This window comes from Hoplias malabaricus, chromosome 12 (genome assembly GCF_029633855.1).
Source record: "Hoplias malabaricus isolate fHopMal1 chromosome 12, fHopMal1.hap1, whole genome shotgun sequence".
Classification (NCBI taxonomy): Eukaryota; Metazoa; Chordata; class Actinopteri; order Characiformes; family Erythrinidae; genus Hoplias; species Hoplias malabaricus.
This window is the reverse complement of record NC_089811.1, coordinates 20,481,534-20,488,750: the sequence shown is the minus strand read 5'-3', so window position 1 is coordinate 20,488,750 and position 7,217 is coordinate 20,481,534. Positions and strand designations below refer to the sequence as shown.

General features: G+C 39.4%; 1 protein-coding gene across 1 annotated transcript in view; it reads left to right on the top strand.

Annotated features, from left to right (window-relative positions):
• Window positions 1-976: 976 nt before the first annotated feature.
• Window positions 977-7,217, top strand: part of vangl1 (VANGL planar cell polarity protein 1) — an 83,469-nt gene continuing 77,228 nt past the window's right edge. The window contains exon 1 of the mRNA XM_066686700.1: window positions 977-1,075. The gene's annotated coding sequence lies outside the window, so the exon portion shown is untranslated. The remainder of the gene's footprint in view (window positions 1,076-7,217) is intronic.

The window sequence follows — 7,217 nt, the reverse complement described above, 5'->3', positions numbered from 1 at the left end:
CCCGCCCGTCGGACGCTCAGTGTCTCTGGGGGTCTATCGGGCAGTGGGCTGGCCTCGGCTGGCCCGGACGCTCATCTTCTGCATGATGATTGGATGATCTGTCTGAGGTTGAATTCCTTTTTGATTGACAGCGAAATGAGCGAATCAGCGATCCTATGCTGTAAAGATCCATGGGAGCGTTCAATTTTCAATCTGTTCTGAGTTAAACCGGAGACTTTCTTAAACCACTTAGCGGCATTTTCTTTGTTAAAAACGACTAGCGACAAATTGAGCTTCTATTTCTGGTGGGTTTTTGTAGCTGCTTGTGTTTGGAGACTGACTTCTATCGCAGTTTCTGTCCAGCGGGTGTTGCTGAGCCCCTCCACCGTCACAAAGCACTCACAGGCGGACACACTTCACATGGGCCAAGACCGTTTAAGCAGCCTAGCTCTGCTGGCCATTGAGAGGACACTATTGAAGTCCTTGGAAAAGACGCCTTGTTGGTCCGACAGGGTCACAGATCATTTTCTTAAAAATGAACAGAGGGTAGTATTTACGTATAAATAAACCGACACGTTTTATGATGTAGGCCGAAATTGAGCTTCCCCTCCTTGAAAGACCAGCATCCGCCACTGGAGGAAACCCATGCAGCCACAGATAGAACACACCAACTCCTCATAGACAGTGAACTAAACTGAGGATGCCAAGACCCTGCAGCAATTTGTCAGTACTGCAGTACCTGCCACTCCATCTCTAATGTATGCTTTTATTTGGATTTCTTGTTATTTTTTGGTCTAATCGTTTTCTGATGTGATGTTTTAATCGATTTGACGTTTACGTACGTTTGCGGTTTACTCGAGGGAGAAAATCCCATTTCATGTATGAGCAGTCATTAGCTGTGGTTAGTTATTTTCGCCCCCTATTGGCGGAGAGGCTCAATACACCGCCCATTGATGAGGCATGAGTCCCGCCGCCGCTGGAGGAGGTGAAAGGAGAAGGGTGTTATCCCTGAATGTGGATGAGTAGAACAGAGGAGGATTTCTGAGCTCGGAACACATTCCTGAAGCACTGTGGGGATGTTTACGAGGTGAAAAAGGTACGTTTATTATTATTATTATTTAACTAAAAGCGTTGCTATTCTGTTGTGCTCTGTATGCTGCCTTGGGGGCTGGTTGAAGAAAAGGCTGTAACGTTACGTTAACGTAAATCACCTCTGGCACTCAGACGCAATAGGTTAGCTGTGTGTACCGTATCCCTGTTGTGTACATGTTTATATATGTATTCTTTTATCGGCTAATACAGCTAATGAAGTTCGTATCAGTCTTACTATACGGTGAAATACAAGCCACTGGCGTCTTAGAGCTTTTTGGGGCTTTAATTTATATGTAATTTGGTGTGAATGGCAAGTTCAATCTCACGAACAGGAGCTGGAATTTATTTTGTACACAATGTATTAGCTCGGCTAACAGTAGGCTTTCTTTCTCCCCTTCGTTCAGTTCCGTTCGGTTTCTGTCATCACCAGCAGACGGCAGGGCGCAGTAAGAGCTCTCTCCCGCTGTTGTATCGGGTTTTGTGGCTTATACGTGAGAAATTGATATGTCTGAGGCGGCAGAATGCCCCAGCGAGCCGCGTGTTTATCATTCCTGCCTCCTGTCCCTCAGTAAAGCAATGCGGATCCTCGGAAGACATATTCATACACAGCTTTATGTATATTTCATCCATCTCCAGAGAGAAAGGAAGTTTTTTCATGCCCAACTTGACACCAGAGCTTCGTTCACCAGTGGTTAAACAAGTTGGATAGATATATAGAAAAATAACAATGTGGACATACACTGTCAGACAAAACAATGTACAATTACAAACACTGAAACCCTGATAGAATCAACCGTAGTCTTAAAGTCCATAGGGAAGTTTTGTGGTTTCAGGTGGGCTGCTAATATTGACCCAAGGTTTAACTCATCCATAAGCATCCTAGCATTTTACCCTTCAACATGACATGCTGGACCCCAACTGGAATGCCCATTTCGATATGTTGGGTGGGACAAATACTTGAGGACAAGTCATATGGTTAATTTCCACTGTGGTACTCTGAAAGGGACAACATATATTATTATTATTGCAAGAAGACCTGCTATAAAGTGAATTTTATTATGTGTTCTGAAATGCAATTAACACTGAAATCAATGTTTCTTCCAAATCAAAAACAAATCTAGGAAGGGTAATTTTAAGTAGTTTATTATCCTCTGCTGCAGTAACAGCTTCTCCACTGAAAAGGCTTTATATCATATACTGGAACATTGCTCTGATTATTTCTGGATCACAGTCACCACTCTAAATCATACAAAAGGTATTGGATGGAGCATCATTTCTCCACAGAAGGCAGTTTCACTGCTCCTCAGCCTAGTGCTTTATACCTCTCTAGCCCACACTTAGCCACACTTGGTGACCTTATGCGTTTGTGCAGCTGTTCCAGAGCATTCAATTTCATTTCATTTCATTTCATTTCATTTCATTTCATACACTTTACACATATTACACATGTTTGAGGATGTAAACAAAATAATATCATGATGATTATTTTCTTTGTGGTAATCTAAAAGGGAAACCATCTCCTTACTATAAATGGGAAACTTCTTTTTCATCGTCATTATCATCATCATTATATTGTTCATGACTTCATTCATTCATTATCTATAAGCGCTTATCCAGTTCAGGGTCACGAAGGGTCCGTGATTCCTACCCGGAATCATTGGGCACAAGGCAGGAACATACGCTGGAGTGGGTGCCAGTCCTTCCTAGGGCAACACACACACACTCACACATTCACTCACACACATGGACACCTTTTGAGCAGGCAATCCACCTACCAATGTGTGGGAGGAAACCCACACGGACACGGGGAGAACACAACAAACTCCTCACAGTCACCTGGAGCGGGACTCCAGGTCCCTGGAGCTGTGTGACTGCGACACTACCTGCTGCACCACTGTGTTGCCCATTGTTCCTGACATTTATTCATGAATATAATTATATTAATATTATTATAAGTAATATTATTATTACGTATTGCTGAGTTCCATTTTAAAAGCATAGTGATTATTAGGATTCAGCTTCTTTAAGGTGCACCCATTCCTGCTGAACCTATAGTGGGATTGTTGTATTTATATTCATAGATTTGTAACTAATTTCTAGATATTTAGATTTCTATTAAATACATTTATCTACAGACATTCTGTTTGAAGGGGATATTTACTATTTACTTTTACTGCAGTTCACATTTGCATTGCAATGCTATAATTAAAAATACAGTTTACTAATAGCTTTTTGAATTTGTTTTACAAGATTGATTTTACAGTACAAAGCTCTATACAAATTCATTCTTTAATTTCCTGTGACAGCTTATCCAGTCCAGGACCCAAAGCCTACCCGGAATCACTGGGGGCAAGGCAGGAACACACCCTAGACAGGGCGCCAGTCCATTACAGCCTGTATACACAGTGCACTAAAATTGAATGATGTGTTGGAAATCTGGCATTTCAACATATTGAGCATAGAACTCGATCTTCCAACATTCTGCTTAGAAATATGCTGTATTTGTTGGATAAATAGAATATATTAAATATAGATTACAACTGGATTTTCGCTGTAATTTATACAGCAGTTCATTACAGTGTATTTTTTCACAGTGAGAAACTCTAGTGTGTGTGTATATATATATATATATATATATATATATATGTGTGTGTGTGTGTGTGTGTGTGTGTGTGTGTGTGTGTGTGTGTGTGTGAAGTGCCTACTCAATATTGTAAATAGACATTACATATGATTTAGAACAATAGATTGCTTGTATCCATTTAGCTCGGTAGCTGTAACAATGGAACACGCGTGAATGATTTTTTAAATTTGTCTGAACTAAATGAGCCTTGCACTTGAAAGATTGCCAAGCCATCATTTTCCATTAATGCAGCTGTGTTAATAATTCAGCGTAGATCCGAGAGAGAGATAGAGAGAGAGACTGATTGATTGCTGTAAGCTGCTTCCCTGTGCTTGATGCCAGCCAGTGAGTTCTGCAGTCACACCTAGACTCAGCACAAGTTCACTTTCAAATCAAGTGGCGTGTAATCTGATTGCTTCCACAGTCCGCCTACAGATGAAAAATATCCTGTGCTTATACTCTCCCCTCTGCTGTCACACCTGAACACTTCTATGGTTTGTTGGAAGCAAATAACCCTTCTGCTTGAAATGGGCTCCCACTTGAGAGGGATGAGTCTGGCAATAGTCTGGCTCTAGAGTCTGTGGAGGGCATTTGGAGGACAACTGACCTTATGTCACTGCATTGCTGGACTAATCACTTTTCCCCACACGCACACACAAACATACACACACACACACAGCTGTGCATAACCATATGCCATATGCGGAATGAAGTGTGAGGATGAGTTTAAACCTTAATCTCTACTGATTGGTGATGGGTTTTTTGTTTTGTGGGGTCCACTTATTTTATCAGAAACTGTGTAGGCCTCTCTGCCCATTGACAGTTAACTGAGCAACTGTTGAGTAAAACCATGTTGGATGGATCAGTACTATTATCACAGTTGAGGGAGGATGCGGAGGCAGACGTACATGTAAGGAATATTTATTTAAACTAAATCAAGGCAAACACAACAAACAGAAAACAAACACAAGCAGGGAGGCAAGAAAACAAACTAGAACTCAGTGGAACATAACTAGGACAAGAACATAACAACTGTGAACTTGTGGTAATGTGTAAGACACCAGACTAAGAAACATCTACACCCACCAGACCAGGGAGCACTGAAACAAAGGGACTATATATACAACGAGCATAGACAAGGATCACCTGAGACTGATAACGACAGGGCAGGACTACAAAGGAGATATTAACAAGAGGGTGGAACCAAGGCAAGACTAGGGAGGAGACATGAACACTAACAAACAGAGCCTTGTGCTACATGAGCACATGGTGGGAATAACAGGACCAGGGCTGACAACTATCAATACTCTGTGAGAGGAGATGTATTTTGTATTTTGCACACACACACACACACACACACACACACACACACATATACATATATTTGCCATTGTTAAAATGCAAGTAGTTTTGTCCATGTGGCATCAACGTGTTCTTAATTTGGGTTGATACAACATCATTCCAGTATTGATATGAACAATATAAAAGCCACAGTAAAATTGCCGAGAATAAACAAGAAACATAAAATTCTTGGCTTTGTCAATGTTAATATGTTTATACTAACTTCAAAACTAAAAGCAATGAAATCATAGCAATTCCCTTTAAAATAATACTACATAATATTATTTCCTTAATATTACAGCTTTAAAAATCATTGTGACGTTTCGCAAACCTGTAATAGGAAGAATAGAGCCTCTGTCACTGCTACTCTGGGTACAGCACTGCAGAAACTGTCCCTTATAACTTTTGGAAGAGGGCAGGACACTACCTCCAGGTTCATCTTCCTCCCCAGTGATTTCCCCTCCCCAAATCTCATGTAGTGTTCTTTTAATGAATGTCATACAATGACACATGCTGTAAATAATGTATGGTGAAATCTTGAAAATGAATATTATATTATTGTTTTGGAAACATTTTATATTGTTTTATATATGTATTGATATTTGATGATTGTCCAGACCTATCTTTAAGTTTACACAGTTCAAATGTGTTACATTAACATTTTTATGTGTCTGCTGCAGTAAACTAAAAGACTAATAAGAGTCAAACATCTGTTTAATGATAAATGTGGCTTTTATTCTGCTGATATGTATCAGTTTAGATTTTCTGATTATTGTGCATTTGGTTTGAGATATTTAAATAATGTAAATTCCAAATACCACTACAATCACTAGATGATATTCTGTGCTTCCCTTTAACAAAGGCTTTACATTTTCCTTCAGCTGCAGTTGTTTATGTTTTGCATCAGTGATGTATGCATAGAGTGCTTGGAGATGATGAGATTTTCATCCTTCACTGTGTATGGTCTCCATCCTGAAAATGATGGTGAAGCAAACTAATTGGCAGTAATACCTCATGCTCAGGCATCCTGAGACTAGAGAAAAGAACAGAACGCCACACAGCTGACCTAAATACCCATCCCCAGGGAAAAGGCATTCACTCCAGCATCTCAGGAGCTATGAATAAGGTTTCTGGACTGTCCCCACTGACTGACTGTGATCTAATATGGGCCACAGGATTCCCTCAGCTATCTGATAGCTGCTGTTAGAACTTCTGAGTCAATGTGAAGCGTGGAGGTATGTAGAGCAGAGATAATCCAGGAGTTTTCATACAGACACACGTCTTATCCTTAGCCTGTAGTCATTATTGTTTTGTGCTGAGTTGCCCTGAATCAGACTGTGCCTCATACTAGAGCTGCATTCTTTAAAAGAAGGATGACAAGGTTTCAGGGGTCTTTGGCGTGATGTCATTAACAAAACACTTTTGGTTCTGAAATCTTTCAGTGGGTGGCAGTGCTAAGAACTTATATAATGTAACCTACATATAAATACAAATGTCCAAGATCTAATACAATAATACAATTATTAATATTAATATAATATTAATATAATTCTAATATATTCATATAAATTTAGTTTCAAAACCCTGTATGCATTTGAAGCCTTTCTGGAAGTTTCTAATTTTGGAAAGAACATGTTACCTATTCTATCTCTCTTATTGTTGTGATGCAAATCACACTACAGCATTGCTATATTGGTGTAAAGCCCATTGCCAGTTATTTATTTAGTGTAAACATAATAAGTTGGTTTTGTATAATGTATATTTGTAATACAAAATTCAACCATTCTCTCGCTCATTCTATTGTCATTCTATTCAACAAAAATAACTTAAATATTAAGCTGTGTGAAAATGACAAGGAAGAAAAATGAGTTATGAGTTCCAGCACGGGAAAAAGGGCTGAAAAAGTAATATATGTGTAATATATAGTTATTACAAATATATGTTACACAAAAATGCTTTAAAAATCTTGAGTGTGGTCTACAATGTGTTTTGAAATTAATGCTTTGATATAGGTGTACTCATGTTTGGTCACCTGAATCATGGGGAGGAGGTTCATAGGAATGACCAAACACTTATCAGCATTGGAACAATTCTTCAGTTTAGCCTGGTTTAAAAAAAAATCATACCTTTGAACCACTGCCATATAGGGGCAAACAGATAAACAGTCTAAAAGTACAGGTGC